Consider the following 20336-nt stretch of genomic DNA (forward strand, 5'->3'; position numbering starts at 1 on the left):
AAAGTTACATCGTAGTACAAATCTTGATTTAATAAAAAATGCCTGAATCAGAAGAATATTTTAATCTGTTCTTTGAGAATAATAAAACAAATTAAACATTTGTGCCGTGAACTAAACGTAAGTTTATTGATATAGAAATTATTTCTATATTATTCGTAGTTTTTATAAATCTTTGAAGTTATTAAAATGGAAAATATTTTAAGGCAAGACAGATATCACAGTTATTCAAAGAATAAGATTATATCGCCAGCGAAAAAGCAAAAAAAAATTGCAAGTAGTCCATGAATGTATATTAATTTTAATTACATGAAGTTCTTCAAACACAGTTACATGACGAGTGAAGTTGCAAAAACAAAATTTGTTTAGGCGTTGTTTAACATAATCTGCTGTGTAAACGAAATTATAGAATTTATTAATCAGCATCATATTTTAACTTAACTTAATTTCACTAATAAACGTTCATTTCTAAATGCTAATTACAATGACAAACCGATCATGTCATATTTGAAGTATGACTTTAATTACATTATTGTTTTTAAATAAATTATACATATTTTTAATGCTATTATAAATATATAAGTTATAATTTATCATTTTATAAATGTGTATAATGGTTGACACTAATAAATATGTGCATCACGAGTGTTACCATATTACTAATAAACATTATTCAAAATTGTTATATGATGTATTTATTTTCACTTAATTGCCATCTTGTACAGTAGCAAATAAGTTTTACTTTAATCGCGTGTGAACCTTACGCGCACTCTTTTTGTTGGATTGGATTTTTAAATGGATGGCAACTAGTGGCAAGTAGTGTTCCAATCAAATTGTGACTAATTAACTATATTCGAAGTATTTGGTGACATTTTATGATTTTATATGCAGCTATATCCACCAATAGTGATTTTCACTTTTCCTTATATTTTTTTTATTAACTCAGTTTTATTTAGCAATCAGAAATATTTTAAGAGCGATGCCTAAGAAGAACTCCAATGAGAACTTCTCAGTTTTACAATTATATGATATTATATTAGACCTAATCGAAGACTAAGTCCATTTTCGTTTCAATCTCAATTTCAATTTTCTTATATTTGAGATCTATAACTTCAAGTAAAAATTTGACATAAACACAGCATGACGTCGATCTTGGCCGTGGCTAGGATCGATCCAGCGTCCGAACTGATTACGCCACCGCAGAGCCTTCATGAGTACATGGCGCAAGGTTTATAACCTTGAGCCTGGGTCTTGCAACTACAAGTTTTCGGATTCAAAACACGAGTAATTACATTTTCAGCTTGAAAACTAACTTTCCATGATATCAGTTTTTACTTGCAAATATAGATAAAAAATATGTTTTCTTTGAAAAATAGACCATTTTGGACAATGCGGTAACCCAGCTCATGGACCTGAGAGTAAAATTAAAAATAGTCTTTCAATTCAATTTCTAAGATTGGTGTTTAATTTTGCATATTAAATGCAATTTAATAGTTCATTAATATCTTTTAATAAATTCTTAGCAATGTAATTTTCATTCATCCGCCGTCACTGGTGAAAACTCTAGATTAGAAAGAAGTATCTATGATATTATCGTGAGAACTTGGAGAATATTTCTTAGATAATTATTTTGAGGTTAGATGAAGTTAATGTTTGATTAATATCAATTGCTGCCTGATGCTAATACGCATAAATGTGCTATCTGGCATTTTCACTTCCACTGGTAATTTATAATAAAATCATATTAACTATTATATATTTTTACAGCTGTTGTGCTGATTTTTTAATGACTTTGCATTTTTTATGGATGCAACCCAAACTATTGTCCTTTCTCTATGTAATAAATTTATTGTTACAATTTTTGAAACAGTTATGAATTTTTATTGATACAGCAATATTGGGTAAAAGCTATTTTCACTTGGAAACATGTTGCTATATTTACAAGTGACAGCCAATGTATTGCTGCTTGACATCAGGCTGTCCAAGGTAAGTATCAAATTTGGAAACCATGATTGGAAGTTCAAGAAATAATCAAAATCACTCATCAAAAAAATTTTCAACAGAATCAATAGAAAGTGAGTAACTGCCCTAGAGCAGGTCCGGGAGCAGAATTGAACTTCATCTCGATTAAGGAAAGAATAGTGTGAAATATTTCCATTGCTATTACACACCGCAGTGCCCAAAACAGACTATTTTCAATTGGAAGCATATTTTGGAACTAGGCTTTCAAGTAAAAATTTTAAAACTACTGCATGATAGCAGGTTATCCAGAGCAAAGTTCGAACTCACGGCCTTGTACGCACAAAGCAGTGCGCTTAACCGAACACCCAAAGTAAATATCAACATTTGCTTGCCAATAAAATCATACTAAAATTTTGCATAGATTGTGTATTAGAAATGATTTTACATAAACTAATTTTGTGTATAATTATATTATGTTTTATGTTATATTATATATATATATATATATATATTATATTATTATGATTTTATACATAAACTATTTTTGTGTATAATTATATTATGTACTATTAGCATATATGAAACAAAATCGGTTATTTTAAAATAATTTCTTATTTAATCTTATGCAATAGGCACGTGTAAGATATAAATAAAAATTGTAAGTGATTTTGTGATAAATTCTGATAAATATTTGATTATAATGATATAATATGACAAATTCGCAGGTTTTGAAAAGTTTTCTCAAATACGGTAACAAAAATAAAATTACATGTTTCTACATAAAGTATTTTGAATGATTGAAGTACAGTTCTTAGTAGATATTGTCTTTTAATTTTATTTAATATAGCTTTTATTAAGAAATAATTTTCTATATATCTTATATATCAATAATTAGGTATATAAATCAATTATAAATTTCAGACGTTGTTCTAAAACGTCACCACAAATGTAATTGAACAAGTATTCAATTCGAAATATTTCAATGAAATATATTTTTAGGCATAATTTTTCAGAAAAAAGTATAAACATTTAAAAATAATGTGTATGTGTTTGAATAAACATTTTTCTATCATCTATTTCTAGGATGGATTTGGAAGACCAAAAATATAATTTGAAGTTAGCATTATTAAAAGTAATTGTCCAAGTATTGTCCAGTAATTTCCAATTTATATATAAGGTTGTCAAATATCTCCCTTCCGCCTTTTTGTATTATAAACCAAGAGCAAAAAAGCGGAAGGGAGATATTTGACAACCTAATATCATCAATTTATATAATAAAGTATTAATAAAGTGATTTATTTTATCGGATGGACATTGTAAGTCTGATTATCTCTCAATAATAGTAAATTTAATTATATTAGCACGAGTGCACTTGAGAAAATGTGATAAGTGTATTTTTACAAATATGATAAAAATTCATTTCAAGATAAGATATGAAGCACGCATAATGACGCTATTGTATTTCTAATATTTGCAGTAAATGGTCTCATATCAAATCGGTACGAATTTACAGTGATTCCCAATATAATTTATAATATATATATATATATATATATATATATATATAAATATACAGATCCGGTCCTGGGGTACTCATGCCTATTTTTTCTAGCGAACCTCCCCCCTCCCATATTATTCTAACTACTTTTCCATCTAAAATATTGTCTATGATAAGTGATAAGTATAAGAAATGATATATTTTTGAATGATATTGAAAAAAACTATATTATAAATTTTATATCTGATCCGATTTTGACGCCCCCTAAGGCGTGCGCCCGCATTTTTTGCATGCATCGCATTCAAGATAGTACCGGCCCTGTATATATATCAAGGATAAGACAGTCATTTGCGAGATTAGTTTTAGCTGCATTAGTGCCCTTCTACAAACTCTATCTAAGAGCAAACAAAACAAAATTTATCTATTTGAAGCGAACTTCTATGCAGATCAGAGACGTGGATTCTAGGAAAGGCGATATGAAGTATGTGGATACCATAGAAATGTTTTACTGAGAAATCATCGGTAGATACCAAGAAAGCTACAACTCATTATACAAGATTGAATACAAATAGAAAAACAGGGCTGAATTAAGGTTTCTAAAAAATATGATCACTGTAAAGTAGAAGAATTGCACTGATGAGGATAAATTAAAATGCAGATCTGCAATTTCAGGTGTGTACTCGTACTTATTCAAGAACTTCAACTCGTACAAGAATAGGTAGAATTGTAGAGATAGAATTTAGGACAAGACAGAGAAAATCAATTATACTCCAAATGATCAGAAATGTGAACTCAAGGAAGACTGGAAAAAGTATGTGGATAGTTTGTGAAAGTAGTGTTGGAAATGTACATTTAAAAAAGCCTTCTAACCACTTAACGATCGAGTTTTTTTTCGATAATATTCTAAAACAAAAGAAGATTTTGATCATTTAGAAGATCTGAATTTTATTGGATTGTTATGCATAAATAGACTTTTCTGGTTAATGCAATCGATGAAAAAACTGAACAAATGAAGACAAATAAAAATCTAAAGAAGTTCAGTTGTCAAGGACAATCAATGATGGATATTTGGAAATGTCGTGCTGAAAAAAAATCAAAGAAGAACACCTTGCGCTATGGTGGCAAATCAGAATGCAATGTTTCTATGTCAGAAGTTACCAGGCTTAGCAAAAGTAGTACAAAAATAAAATTCAAGACAGTACAAGGAAAAACAATTGTACTTATAGTATCGAAAATTAGACACGAATCCCAAGGAACTGGACTGTGTGGATCATTATGAATAAAAAGTGCTTGCTGGATGAAGTCGTCAATAAAAATGGAAGAAGTGAACAAATAAGGATGAAGAGTTGCAATTTATGCTTAAAACAGGAGCTTAAAATATAATCTAAGACGTAACTAAATGAAACTAATGACGCTTTCAATAAAAGTTTGTTTTTGTTAAAGCATTTATGATGGATTAAAAAAGTTGACTCAAGGAGCGCCGATAAATGTAAGGAATTATATGGAAATGTGGTACTGGCAAATAATCGAGGTGATGGAAGGTATGGAAAAGGCTAAAGATTAAACTCTATTAGACAATTGTAACAAAGAAGATTCAGAATCAATATGCAAATGTTGTTCGACAATGTCATCAATAAAAAAATAGAAGAACTGGACTGATGAGTACAAATAAAATGTAATGATACTATTGCAGAAGTATTCGTACCTAGCACAAAAAAGCACCTAACTATAAAAATAGAATTTGAAACAGGACAAAGAAAAACAATTATACCTTTATGCTAATAGAGCTTATTTTGGCAAATCATTATTTATGGATCATAAATATGGAATCAAGGAAGAATAAAACAGTATATAACTTGAAATTACTATTTTTTTTCAATCACCACATTTCCAAGTACCCATATATTATTCTGGTTATTATCCAATCAACTATTTCGGTCCCATGAAATGTAAAAAATGTACTTTTACAGCCCCTTATCTTATTTCATTTAATCCATACGTTTTAATCCTGATATTCTGGATTTTTATCTTAAAGAAAGAATGAAACTAGTGGCAACTTTCCGTACTGGAATGGAATATCAGAGAAATTTTAAATGTTTTTAGCCTAAATTGATATCCAAATAATTTTAGATATTTAAAAAAAATATTTTGAACATATATTTTTTTTTAAATTTTGAAAAAAATATTTTTTGTCTTCCCTAAAAACTAATCATGTTTTCACAGTGTCAATACAAAGAAAAAGAAAAGAAAACATCTAGAACTGCCTTTGCAAAGAAATACTACGCACGCCTTCCCATCAATACGAACCAAATATTTTTTGAATCATTCTAATCAGATGGCTGGTTCTCGCAAAAAACGAGTTTCCATTTTCTGCGCTTTTTGCTCCGTATCTCCGAAGTAGCTGGATCTGTCTTTGCTAAAAACTCAGCACATATCCCTGTCAATAGGAACCGAAGGTTTTTTGACTCATTCAAAAGGTTGATTCGTGCTCCCAAAAACATGAAAGAAAAATTGCATCCACACATACATACACATACGTGCATAAACACACGTACACACATTGTAGGTGGAAGATATCAAAATCAGGGTTTTATATAAGACAAATTCCTAATACAAAAATATTGAAATGAATTGGATTGGGATGCAAGAAAAACTGCTAGATAATGCCATTAATAAAAAGTTGAATAATTGAAGTGATGGATAGAAATATCAATGCTGTTGCTACATCAGAATTATTCTGTAGTAGAAGGAGTATACAATTATAATTTAAGGCAGAGTAAAAACACAAACAATTGAACTCTTAGCATCTTTCGGTAAAGCATTTATCATAGTCATTAACTTTTCAAGAGTAATCCATTCATTCGTCTGTTGTGAGTATTTACCCATACAAAACTTGACAAATATAGAATTTTCAGCCACAACAACTCGACTTCGTCCAGGATATCATCTAGAATCTCTAGATTCAGACAAAACGATAATAAATACGAACCGTTGAACCGCTTCTAAATGGAACACCTCATTTGTTATCCGAGATCGGAGACGCTCCGAGCGCAAATGTTCGAACCTTGAAATACACGCGCGTCGGCCTTGCGCAAAAATTGTTATTTGTCATCGTCAACTGTGGAATAATCAACTTTAATAAAAATAATTATGTGTATTTATGCATCTCACTGATGTACCTATGTGCAGTATTTAAATGGAATGAAATCATCCGTAATAAATACTCGTAAGACATAACATAGAAGCGTGGAACATTGTATTATTAACCATCCCGGGATTGCGCGTTAGAAAAAAGATAAACGACATTGAAGATAACTTCGAAAATGTACGTTTCTTGGTTTGTCGAAAAATTTGAGCTACGACTTCCTGATTTGTAATAGAATTATGAAATAATTAGAGTTCATGGAACCTCTCTTTGAATCTATTGATGGCCACTGAACAAGGATTAGGCATATCATATAAGCAGACTAAATATCATAAGCTATTCTACAATTTAAAATACATATAATTTTGTAATTCAGTATATGTTCAATTTTTTTTTTCATTATTTACTTGGACAGTGATCAGAATTTAGAAATCCTATGAGCTGTTGTGATAAATTACCTAAAAACTACTTTTTTTATAAATGGCAATCCAAGCAGTTGTACCTCTCAAACTCAACCCGAACAGTTGTCTTTGTGTGATCATTTTTATTATTGAAATTATTGTAAATTTGTAATAGACTTATTGATGCAGCAATGCCGAGCAAAAGCTATTTTTTCTTGAAAACACATTGATGTCTATATTTCTAAGAACCGATGTCACTGTTGCTTGACATCGAGCTTCTCGATGCGTGGATCAAACCCAGAACTTCTGATTCAGATTCTATCGCTCTAGTCAATTTCCTAAGAGCGAGCAGGCGCAATTTCATGTACATGCAAAAATACTTATTATATAATAGTTGTTAACATAGTGGCATGAGCCTTTTTATAGAGTTATTATCGTACCTACTGATGGCTTGGAAAAAAATCAATACATAAATTAAGTCCCCGTCAATTTAAATCTAATCAAAATTAAAAGTATTATTGTATGTTGTGCTAAGACTTTTCTTCTACTATATGGCATATTTAGGATATTTTATGATCTAATAGTCTAACGCCCGGGCTCGTGTAGACGTGGTTTTGAATTCGAATCTCGCTCTGGACAACATGACATCGTGCAACAGCGATGTTCAAATTTTACTTGAAAATATAGATAAAAAATATTTTGCCAATTGAAAATAGCTCATTTTCGAGCACTGTGGTACGAAATGGCAATAGAAAATCTCTCACACAATTCTTCCCTGAATCGAATTGGAGTTTAACTTAGCTCACGAATCAGCCCTAGAGCAGTACTACAGGTTATATAACTTTAATTCACCTTCCTATTTGTGATCATTTATTCATTATGAAGCAAGCCTAGATTTCTAATTTTTGTAATAGTGATAACAAATTTTAATTTATTTCCTACATATTTTTTCAAATTTAATGCCCAATAATATTTTTGTTATTGTTGGCTAATGCATGGGTTAATAGAAATTAACTCATCATAGCTATAATTATCATTTCTATAGCTGATCTTTTTTTTACTAGGAAGTAACTCAATTTTCTAATACTGATAATAAATTTCAACTTAATTCAGCAATCATTACTCTAAATTTTATTCATAATTAATTTTTCATTATTTTTGGCTATTTCATAAACTGTACTTCTCATATTAAAGTTTAAAGTTATAGCCAGTTCGAGCACTTTTTAAAAGTCTAAACTAAAAATAATAAAAATAAAAATATATTTTTGATAAAAGTTTAATAAGTTAGTTTAGATCTAGTGAATATACATCTCTAATAAACACTTATATCACAAAAAAACGTAGAATTCTGTCTTATCTAACAATAAGTATATTAGGTTGTCAAATATCTCCCTTCCGCTTTTTTGCTCTTGGTTTATAATACAAAAAGGCGGATATTTGACAACCTAATATATACTTTACAAATTTGGAGTTTAAAAAACAAGTTTAAAAAAACCTTATTTATTTGTAATCTGTAATTTTTTTTTTAGTCAAGATACTATCATAATAAAATTGAATTAATTTAATGTAATAATAACACGCTTTAATATTTATTTGTCGGAAAGGATAAGACATAAGTAAACATTTGTGTTTTGTATATCTTATTTCATTAAAAATAAATTTTGAATTTTTTGGAAATATATATTCTCCAAGAAAAAAACAAGTATATTTCTTGGGTCTGTTAGAAACTTGATTCCAATACTTGTACCCTATTTATAATTATATTTAAAATATAATATACAAGAAAAAAATTGGTTGATATTGTCTACACTACCTGCACTTTTTGTATAAATTTTTCAAAAATGGCATAGAATGAAACTTAATAATCTAAATTAAAACAGTATTTATTTTTACTAAATATTGATGTAGAAATGAAGAATATTGTCTTTTTCATGTATGAAAAATAGAAGAACTTTTGAAGACAAATTAGGAAATAATTTAGAAGTTGCTGAGATCAGTTGGAGAATATATGCTTAAACTTCCCTATTTGTTAACCGGACACTATATCTGGACTTGTAAGTAATGTAAATACCAAAATTATGCTCCTACCTATCAATTTCTTTCTTATAAATAAAAAAGGAGCATAAACTTAAATTATTACGAAGTACATTTTTGTATTTTGAGTATTAAATTTTTAAAAAAATTCGATATAATTTTTTTTTAAGCAAATGATCAATTATCCCATGTTACCATAACGCAATCTTATCCGAAGGTAACCCTGAGATATTGGCAAAGATACAAATTAATTCAATAAATTTTATTTGTTTATTATTCATATCAATTATTATGGATTATAGATGATTATTAATTTATTGATTAGATGGCATAAACATTGGCATGCATATTTATATCAGATCTAGTATACTTTTCTGATGACATCATCTTTGATTATTTGTTTATTTGGGTAATGGGTTAATCCTTGGAAATTTGGATTTTGATAATGTGGATAATAATATACATCTGAATAGGAAACAGTCGAATAGAAAATAATAGAAGGCAAGTTAGCAGGCAAATTTGAAAAAGAGGTGTATGATATGGAAACTGCAGACAAATAATTTCTGTATCGTCCATTGAAGAATAGTCAAATTGTGACTCAAACGGTTTAGAAATTAAATTTATTTTTAAAAAAATAATTTAGTTCTATTTCTATTTTGATTATTTGGATGGATACTCAATAAGCATTTTCAATAATCAGCATATGAATGTAAATATTAAATTTTACAAAATTTGAGTATGGGAGCTTGGGGCTATCTGTAACAGGAGTAACTAATATCAGGCGCTTTTCAATAGGTTCGTGAACAATATTATAATATTTTTTGTTTCGATTGGACATGTAAACCATACTGCATAATATTGCCATTGTTCCTGAGATATACGCAGTAAACAGAACTGTGCAGGTCTGTCATTTTTGACATGTAATATAAAATGGATCTATCATACTAACTAACAGACTGTCTCTATCAGACTAACTTTCAACTTTATCTGTCTTATCTCATTTCAAGTTTATCAATCTTTGATCATGTGTAACTACTTATTGTGATCACTGATTTGTATAAATAGTTATCTCCATTAATGCAAAAAAATTACTCCTGAAGTTAGTTGAAACAAAATCTTAGGGCTAGTTGCAACATACAAGATTATATAGAGATTCAAGTGCAGAAGATTAGATGGAATTTATAGTTTGTAAAAAGTGAGCACATATAAATTGTGTTACAAGTTATAATAGACCAGCGGTTTCCAACCTTTTTCGAACCGCGCCCTTTAATAAAAAAATGTTGCGCACCACTGAATTTTTTTTAATAATTTTTAGTTTATAAATACTTAACTGGTATTATCAGACTACGAATATTGTATATTAATTTGTAGTCTATGATAATAAAAATATGCATAAAAACTAATTATTTTTTGTTAATTTTTCCAAAAATTTCACGTTCATCATTTCAAAAATTTTTGGTTATTTTTGAAAATAGTATTTTGGAAACAGATGTACGCGCCCCCCTGGAATAATTACAGCAAATATCCGTCTTTATTTCCTAAAAATATATTAAGTGAATCGCAAAATATATCAATAAAAAAATGTTAGAACAATCACCCTAGCTCTCATACTTAACAACATTTTTACTGCGTGAAGCATATTGAATTAATAAAAACTATAAATATTACCTATTGCACGAAAAGTAATAAAAATCCAAAATTTTGAAAAATGTTGAGGAGAGAACACTTGTACAGCACTTTCACTATACACAAAATCAAACACTTTAAATAGATAAATTAAATATAATTCAAACAAATTTATGTGAAAAAATAACAAATTAATTTTTAATCAAAATTTTTAAAATTTATCATCCACTGAAAGAAAATTCCAAACTTTAACCCAATGAAGCTGTGTTAAATTATACACTACTAACAATTTTTAAAAATGTCACTATTATATTTAATTTTGGATTTCAACACTATACACACTATATTTGAACAATTTTTAAATTATTAAATTTTAATTTTTTTTTTATTTTCGGTCGTTCTCAATCCGTGCCCGATGGACGTCGAAGCGCAACTGAACTGATATATCAGCATATACCTAATAAATTTTAATCAAACGATATAATGTGTGCCGTATGGAGAATATGCGAGTATGGATGTGTGTACGACGAGAACAATTGGAATTTAGAAAAAATTTAAGTAAATAGACTGTTTAATATTATCTATGAGTAAATAATTTCGAACAAATTGTAATATTTTGCAGTTTGTTCGTATATACGAGTAATTGCGAAAATTTGTGCAACATGTGTGGCGTAGAAAGAAATCGTAAAGTTTTTCGTTTTTTATCTTTTACATACTGAAATGTTCATCGTTTTTCTTTTAACACGTTTTTTTTTTACTAAATCTCACATACTCTACATTTGAATTTTTATATGTCTACATTTCCATATGTCTACTTTTCTAAATCTCTACTTTTCTAAATCTCTACTTTTCTGCATCTTTACTTTTCTATATCACTACAATTCCATATCTCTACGTTTCTAAATCTCTACGTTTCTAAATCTCTACGTTTCTAAATCTCTACGTTTCTAAATCTCTACGTTTCTAAATCTCTACGTTTCTAAATCTCTACGTTTCTATATCTCTACGTTTCTATATCTCTACATTTCTATAACTCTACATTTCTATATCTCTACATTTCTATAACTCTACATTTCTATATCTCTACATTTCTATATCTCTACATTTCTATATCTCTACATTTCTATATCTCTACATTTCTATATCTCTACATTTCTATATCTCTACATTTCTATATCTCTACATTTCTATATCTCTACATTTCTATATCTCTACATTTTTTTTTAAATTTTTATATGTGTACATTTCTATATCTCTACATTTGAATAATACAATTTTATACTTATTTTACAAAGTTCTACATGTGGCGGGAATAGCTCAGTCGGTTTGAGACCTGGCACTGACATATAATTGATGGATTAAAATATATCTCTACATTTCTATATTTCTACATTTCTATATATCTAAATTTCTATATGTCTACATTTAAATATTACAATTTCATACTTATTTTACAAAGTTCTACATGTGGCGGGAATAGCTCAGACGATTTGAGTCCAGGCACTGACATACAATTGATGGATTAAAATATATCTCTACTTTTCTGTATCTCTACTTTTCTATATCTCTACTTTTCTATATCTCTACTTTTCTATATCTCTACTTTTCTATATCTCTACTTTTCTATATCTCTACTTTTCTATATCTCTACTTTTCTATATCTCTACTTTTCTATATCTCTACTTTTCTATATCTCTACTTTTCTATATCTCTACTTTTCTATATCTCTACTTTTCTATATCTCTACTTTTCTATATCTCTACTTTTCTATATCTCTACTTTTCTATATCTCTACTTTTCTATATCTCTACTTTTCTATATCTCTACTTTTCTATATCTCTACTTTTCTATATCTCTACTTTTCTATATCTCTACTTTTCTATATCTCTACTTTTCTATATCTCTACTTTTCTATATCTCTACTTTTCTATATCTCTACTTTTCTATATCTCTACTTTTCTATATCTCTACTTTTCTATATCTCTACATTTTTCTTTAAATTTTTATATGTCTACATTACTACATTTCTATATCTCTACATTTAAATATTACAATTTCATACTTATTTTACAAAGTTCTACATGTGCCGGGAATAGCTCAGACGGTTTGAGTCCTGGCACTGGCATAGAATTGATGGTTTGAGCTTTCCATTTTTTTATTAATCAATAAAAATAAACAAATCTGAAAAATGTATATGCAATAAATTTAGTACTATCATGCAATACAGGTGCTTTTGAGCAAACTGTAAGAGAATATATTAAAAAAATCAAAAGTCAATAAAATTCCGATAATTATATAACCGATGAAATATTTTAATTATAATTATATATAACTTCTTTCTATAAATTACTGTAACATTACACGAATGTAATTATTTGTCTTTTTGGATTTATGCAATACATAACATTAATTTCTAACCATACGATATTTAATGGTCTCAATAATAAATTATCTAATTATATTAATCACAAATCTGTTTTAGTGAATATTTAATATGTTCTTGTCAGAAAGTACATTCCAAGAAGTTCTTGTATTTCTGTATCTAAATAAAAAGGTTTCTGAACACTTTGACATACCTTAGTGTACGTAGTATGAGTGTATGTGTGAATACAAATTTTCGTCGACGATTTCGGGCGCAAGGTTGAACCGATTTGAATAATTCAAAACGTTTGATTCCTATTGATAGCTAGGTGTGCTGATTAGTTTGTCAAAGGCAAGTGAAGCCGTTTTGGAGATATAGAGCAAAATTTGCAGAAATCATCATCCAATTTGATTGATTCAAAAGACATTCGATTCGTATTGACTAACTTAAACAATATTCCACTTATATTGGCAAAATAGAGAGTTGATTAAATTTTTGTCATTTATTGGTCAAATAAGATTTTTACAAATCGTTATTATCGATTCATATACAAATAGAATTATTGGTTAATGGGTAAGCAGATAAATAGGTATAACGGTAAATAGGTGGACAGGTAAACATGTCAACAGGTAGACAGGTAAACTCGTTACCGGGTGAACAGGTAAACATGTTACCAGGTGGACAGGAAAAGATGGTAACAGATTGACATGTAGAAATATAGAAAAATAAAAGAGTAGTCACGTGGTCAGGTAGACAAGTACAATGTGTTATTACTGCCTTCAGCGATTGAGATAAAAATATATACATAATACAACTTTTATTACATTTATTAATTATAATAGATTTAAAAATTATAAGTGATTAAATATTGATTATCGATTATGTGTGCTTGGCATCCAAGGAGAGAGTGTGGCCTAGCTTCTGTACCAAAGAGCCAAAAATATAGAGTCCATAGAATTGTAGAGCCCATAATAAAGATTGGAAACTTAAACATGGAGCTCCATAAAGATAGTAAATAAAGGTGTTATCAAAAAGAGTCAGATCAGAGCACATCCCCACCAATGCGAATCAAATGCTTTTTGAATCATCCAAATAAGACGCTCCGTTCTCACAAATTTGCAATTATTGTTACTTTTTAATTTGTAACTTCGAAATGGCTGGACCTGCCTTTGTCAAAAACTCATACACGAATCGAATGTTTTTTAAATCATTCACATTGGACGCTACGTTCTCACAAAATTGTCATTCATGTTACTTTCTGCCCCGTATCTTCGAAACGACTGGACCTGCCAAAAAACTAATCAGCACATCTTTTCATCAATACGAATAGCATGATCCGTACTCTCGCAATCGTGGACGGAAGATTGTATCCAAGCATACACACAAACACAGACACACATACATCCATTTTTTCTAAGGTATGCCCAAAAGTTCAATTAGATATCAGTTGCATATGTCTTACAATAAAGATTAATTTATTTATCTTAATTAATAATAATTAAGTATTTAATTTAAATTTGTTTTTAATATTCAAATTCATTTTTCAAAAATCAGGAAACGCTCGTCAGATTCGTTAAGCAAATTAATTATTTTCTTTTAAATAACGTACAAGAACTAAATTAATGATTAAGATTACTCTTCAAAACTTTAACTAATTGTCTAGTAAATTAATTACTACAAGGTCTATGAAGATAATTATAATGATGGCCAAGAAGAAAAAAGTTATGTAAAACCTTTGAAGCGTAGATTAATTATAAAGTTTATCAGTTATAATATAACACTTGGCAACAAAAATATATACGCACATATATGCATAAACATATGTAAGTATTTATATATGTATATACATATTATATAAATGTGTGTATGTATAATTTTATGTAGGTCTGAAACATAATACACGGCATTCAGGTTTTGTTTGCAGAAAAGATAAAGACGGTTAAAATAAAAATGCATGGAGATAAACTTGTGCTTTGTCTAATGTAAAATAATACGTTCGTATACTTTGTACAGAACCGAATTTTTGCACAACCTGGATAAAAAGTTTCAAATTAATAAGCCTGTTATTTGCTATAAATGTTATTTTACTAGTAAAATAAGAGTGAGGAAAAAGAAAGTCATTTGGGCAGGTTTAGCATCTTCTTATAGTTTTAGCATAAGATACTTTTATATTTATGAAGTCGAATTAGATTATCTTATCTTACCATAAGCAAGTAGTACGAAACAATCAATTACAATTTTCTAATTAAACTAGTTGCAAGTGGCATTTTCTCTTATGACAAGTTGCTGAATTTCACGATATGTGTGAATAATCGATTTAATCAGTAGTATTTTTTTAATGTATATATGATCTACCTGTCTATCTGTATGTACATCAACCCATATATTTCTCTACGTCTACTTATTCCTTTCTAACTGATTACCTGTCCACCTATGAACCTGTCTATCTGTTCACATGTCTACTTGTCCACCATTTACTTGCCTATTTGTCTACCTTTTTGCCAACTTAACTGCCTATTAGTTTATCAATCTATTAGTGTATCTCTGCCTAGATGTCTCCTTTTCTGTTTTTTTTACTTGATTACCTGTTTACCTGTCTAACTGTCTAACTGCCTAACTGCCTACCTGTCTACCAGTTATAACTGCCAACCCTGCCTACCTGTCTATTTTTCTTCTCTACCTGATTACCTATTTTCCTAAAATATAGCAATGAATTTTAAAGATCATATTTGATAAACAAACGTCTATTACAGCAAAAAATTCTGCATTCCTAAAACTGCTCGATCTGCCTTCCCAAAAATTTAGTCAATCTTTCATTCCGTCAAGACAAGTAAAATATTGTTTAAATCAATCTAAACGGATGCAACTTCCTAACAAATACTGAATTCTCATTTTCTGCACTTTTGGTTTCGTATCTCTAAAATAGTTTTATTTTGAATCATTTGAATCGGTTGATCTGTGCTCCTCACAACGTCGACCAAAAATTGTATCCAACATATACACATACTAAAAACACACATCCACACACACACACATATATCCATTTCTTCAATTCAAAAAATTTCAATTTCGATAGTTGCGAATACTATAACTCACCCTATTATACCAAGTGTGTAAAGGTATTATTATTTTTATTTTTTTATAAATAGTTTCTGAAAAAAATAGACATTGCATATTCCATATTAAAAACGTCATTAAAATAATTGAAGAAGTAATAAATAAATTTTAAAGGATGTTAGTTTAGAAATTGAAAATTCAATTATTAAGAATATTAATAACTTATATATAAATTATTTTATCAAATTATATATCTTATATATAAAATTCTTCTGTAATGGTGTATGAATTGATACTCATCCTAAACGGTTATTCGGATTTTAATAAATCTTTTTAGAGTTTGTCGAGGGAAATTTTCAAGATGTGGGAAGTCATAAAACTAAAATAATATTGTAGAAATAAAAGGAAAAAATTGTAAAAAACAACATATCATTGTTTGACATTGAAAATATTTCGACACATGAGAACTGTTATCTGCCAAAAAAGTCGATTCACTTGAAATTTGAATTTAGTGTAAGCGAGTCTAGACAATAGTAGTAGTAGTATTATATATATATATATATATATATATATATATATATACAGATATATAGGTATACAACATTGTGTTTTGTCCCCTAAATAATTTGTTAAAGGATATAGGAAGTGACTAATCAGTCGTTAAATATTGGAACGTCTGCCACATATACATTTATCTGCATACACATATGTTTGTATATGAACATACATACATATATATATATATATATATATATATATATATATATAAATATATTAGGGTGGTCCTTAATATGAACATTTTGGAATTTTCTTGCTCCCAAGGGCTCAAATGGTTCCAAATTGATAAAAAGGAGTTCTCTCAAAGTTTTAAAAATTTTAAAAATGTTTTTAGATATAATTTAGCAAACAAATGAATGAGCTTCATTTAAAATTTGTCGCTAGCTAAGTTATACCTAAATTTTTTTTTTAATTTTCAAAATTTTTTCCATGCTATTTTCATACGAAGTTTGATTGAATTGTGTACTATCTAAAAAGTTAATATCAAGAGCTAAAACTTTCAAAGAATTGTTTTTTATCAATTTGGAACCATTAGAGCCCTTGGGAGCAAGAAAATTTAAAAATGTCCATGTTAAGGACCACCCTAATATATATCATAGGTGTTCCATAATGGTTGAGCTCAACCCGCTCTTGACAACCTGACAACGGGTAGTAGCAATGTCCATTTTAACTTTAAAATATAGATGTTTGCAATTGAAAATAGCCCATTTCGGGCACTGCGGTGTGAAATGGCAATGGAAAATCTCTCACACTTGTCTAAATGGTGTTGGAGTTTAACTCACCTCACGGACCTGCCTTAGAGCAGTACTGCCCATTAAAAATATCATGCTTTGTGTGTGTGCTTCAGCATTAAAGTTGTACGGACAACCAGATATCAAGAAGCCTAAAAAAATTTACTTAAAATATAAATATGTATTAAGTGAAGATTTCGGATTAATACTTTGAACAAACATTTAACACAAAGAGGAAGTACAACCATTGGGTTCTCTCCCAATGATGATAGGAAGTAGTTTTCTATCTTAATCTTAGTTCTAATTGCTGTTCAAATAATTATAATAAAATTAATTAACTCCTTGTGTTTTTTTTTAATTCTTCCAAAAAAGTTATAAAACAACTGCGTGATTGCATAACTTTCTCTATCCGGCTTCAAATATGTCTCAATAAATCATAAATAATTTTCGATCGAAATCGATCGTTTAGCAAGTCGTTTATCTCTCGCAAAGGTGATACCTCTTGCAAAAATCTAAGGTATGCGAACGACATGGGTAAATTAAAATTACTTAGAAAAACTATACGTCATATCTTATGACATCCATTAGTCATTCTGTATGGTGTGTAAATATTATCAGGATATTAATCTATTTTATCATTATAGCATAAACGAACTTGGTGGATTAGCTAACTATTAATTTTTTAATTATGAAGTTTATTTAAAAAAATATATAATATATTTATTTTTTATATAAACAGTTTTTGTTATAGTAATCTGAACGTCATCTTATATAAATAAAATAACTAGTTGTACGTGGCATTTTCACTTATGGCAAGTTGCATAAACTTCCCAACGTATGTAAATAATTGACTTAATCAATGAAAAATCAATATATTAATTTAAGAATGATTTATAAGTATACCGAGTTGCTATAAAGTTTAATAATGTGAGTAACTGTTGCAGATTATTCCAATTAAAAAAATATATTGTACATTATTAAAAAGAAGTATACATACACGGAGTATATTCTAAAAGTGCGGACGATAATCCAAATATAAATTAATTTTTATAACTAAATCACGTTTCGTAGGTGTATAATATTTTAGCATATTCATTAAGATCAGATACTCTATTTCCATACAAAGTTTCAAAATCGTCAAACTTGTTTGTTGCAATCAATTCTGAAGAAACTGTCTAGCCGATCTTTGTCAAAGACTAATCAGTACGAAATCCAAATGATGCCTTTCGAGTAGTTTTTTAATTTTCAAAATCTATTCAAGATTTTTGACTAAAACGTGGATGGGATGTTTTGCACTTTACTGCTAAATCTAAAGAAACGGATCAGCCGATCGTATCACAAAACTAAGCATCCCAAGTACTTATCAAAATTCATCGAATAACTTTTAAATTTTTGAAATCGAATCAGACGTTTTTGGAAAAAGGTCGATAAAATGTCTAAGTTGACTCGCGTCGAAAAAGCGCTGCCAACGTTTCCAAACTTTAATTTAAAATTGAACTATTGTCATAGCCGTAATATGTTTAGTATGTTCTATAAGACCAAAATCTCTATAGTTTAAAAAAGTTCAATTGTCAATACAGAATAATTTTAGCAGGTACTTACGAAGAAACGGTTCGGCCGATCGTTTCAAAAACCAATCAGCTCGATTCCCAATCAATAACTTTCGTACAGTTTTAAAATTTTTAAAATCGATTAAGAATCAAAGTGGTCAATTTTTTTACCCTTTTATGCCAATTACAAGGAAACGGCTCGGTCGATTGTCGCGCAAAACTATCAAGGCTACTCCTTATCGAGTTACACCGAATGGTATCTAAAATCTTAAAATCGGTTCAGCCGTTTTTGAAAAAAAAACATAGATAGAAGTTTAAAAACTGCTTAAATACACGCATACAGTCATACAAAACACACACACATACTTTTTCCAAATTTGATTTCATTGGATTAAGAATGACTTGAAATGTAGAGAAAACATAAAATTAGGAAGTTGGAAATTCTGGCAAATATAAATTTCTCCACTGTGTTGTTATTAAGCAAGTTGTGTATGGCATTGCAATTGTACCTTATCAAATGACTGAATCTTTAATAAAATATTAGATAAATAAAATTACGAAAGGCATTTAAATTTGAACATAAGTAATATCTACAATTTTTGAAAACGGATTGATTGAGAAACGGTTGGCATACACACAGAATTTTCCCAATTTCGGTACCAATCGATTCAGAATAATTTGAAACGTCGAGGAAACATTAAATTAGCAAGTCAAATTTTCTGGCAACAATACGAACGTCTTATTGGAAAAGTAAAAAATATTTTAATTTGCGATAGGTAGTAATAAATTCCATATTTATGGTATCCCTAAACTTATGGATTAAACCATAAATTATTACCGCTCTGATATCATATGAAAAAAATGTGCAGAATTTAATTGATGACAAACGATTCTAGTATAATAAAGATAAATAATTCATTTACTAAACTATACGCATTTAATACAGATAAGAAATGACAAGTGGCCCTTGAATTTGTTATGAAGCATTCCATTATCAGTAGTAGAATTTTTTCTTATTAAATATTAAAGATTATGTTCTAAGAACTGTCGCCATGGTGGTGCCATCAAGAAACAAAGCAACAGGTTCTTTGTTTGATATGTGTCAAGAGCATATGAGGAATAAAAGAGCTTTAGTAATTTGATACTGTTAAATATTATTATGTAAGTAATTACGTGATTAGATTATCAAGTTACAAAATATATTTTGGTGCATATGTTCCCGCCGGGTGTGTACTGGGAAAATAATACTTTTTGATAATAACATTTTTTAGTAATTTGACAAAGATTCATTCATTGCATTATGTTGAGAATATATAAATATTTAGTGGTACTACCCTAAGTCATGTTCATGATCTGAGTTAAATTCCAACTTAATTTAGGTAAGAATAGTGAGAGATATTTCCCATTGCCATTTC

Source organism: Ctenocephalides felis, unplaced genomic scaffold, assembly GCF_003426905.1.
Source record: "Ctenocephalides felis isolate EL2017-DRISC unplaced genomic scaffold, ASM342690v1 CF-g0.4_SCAFFOLD_00845, whole genome shotgun sequence".
NCBI lineage: Eukaryota > Metazoa > Arthropoda > Insecta > Siphonaptera > Pulicidae > Ctenocephalides > Ctenocephalides felis.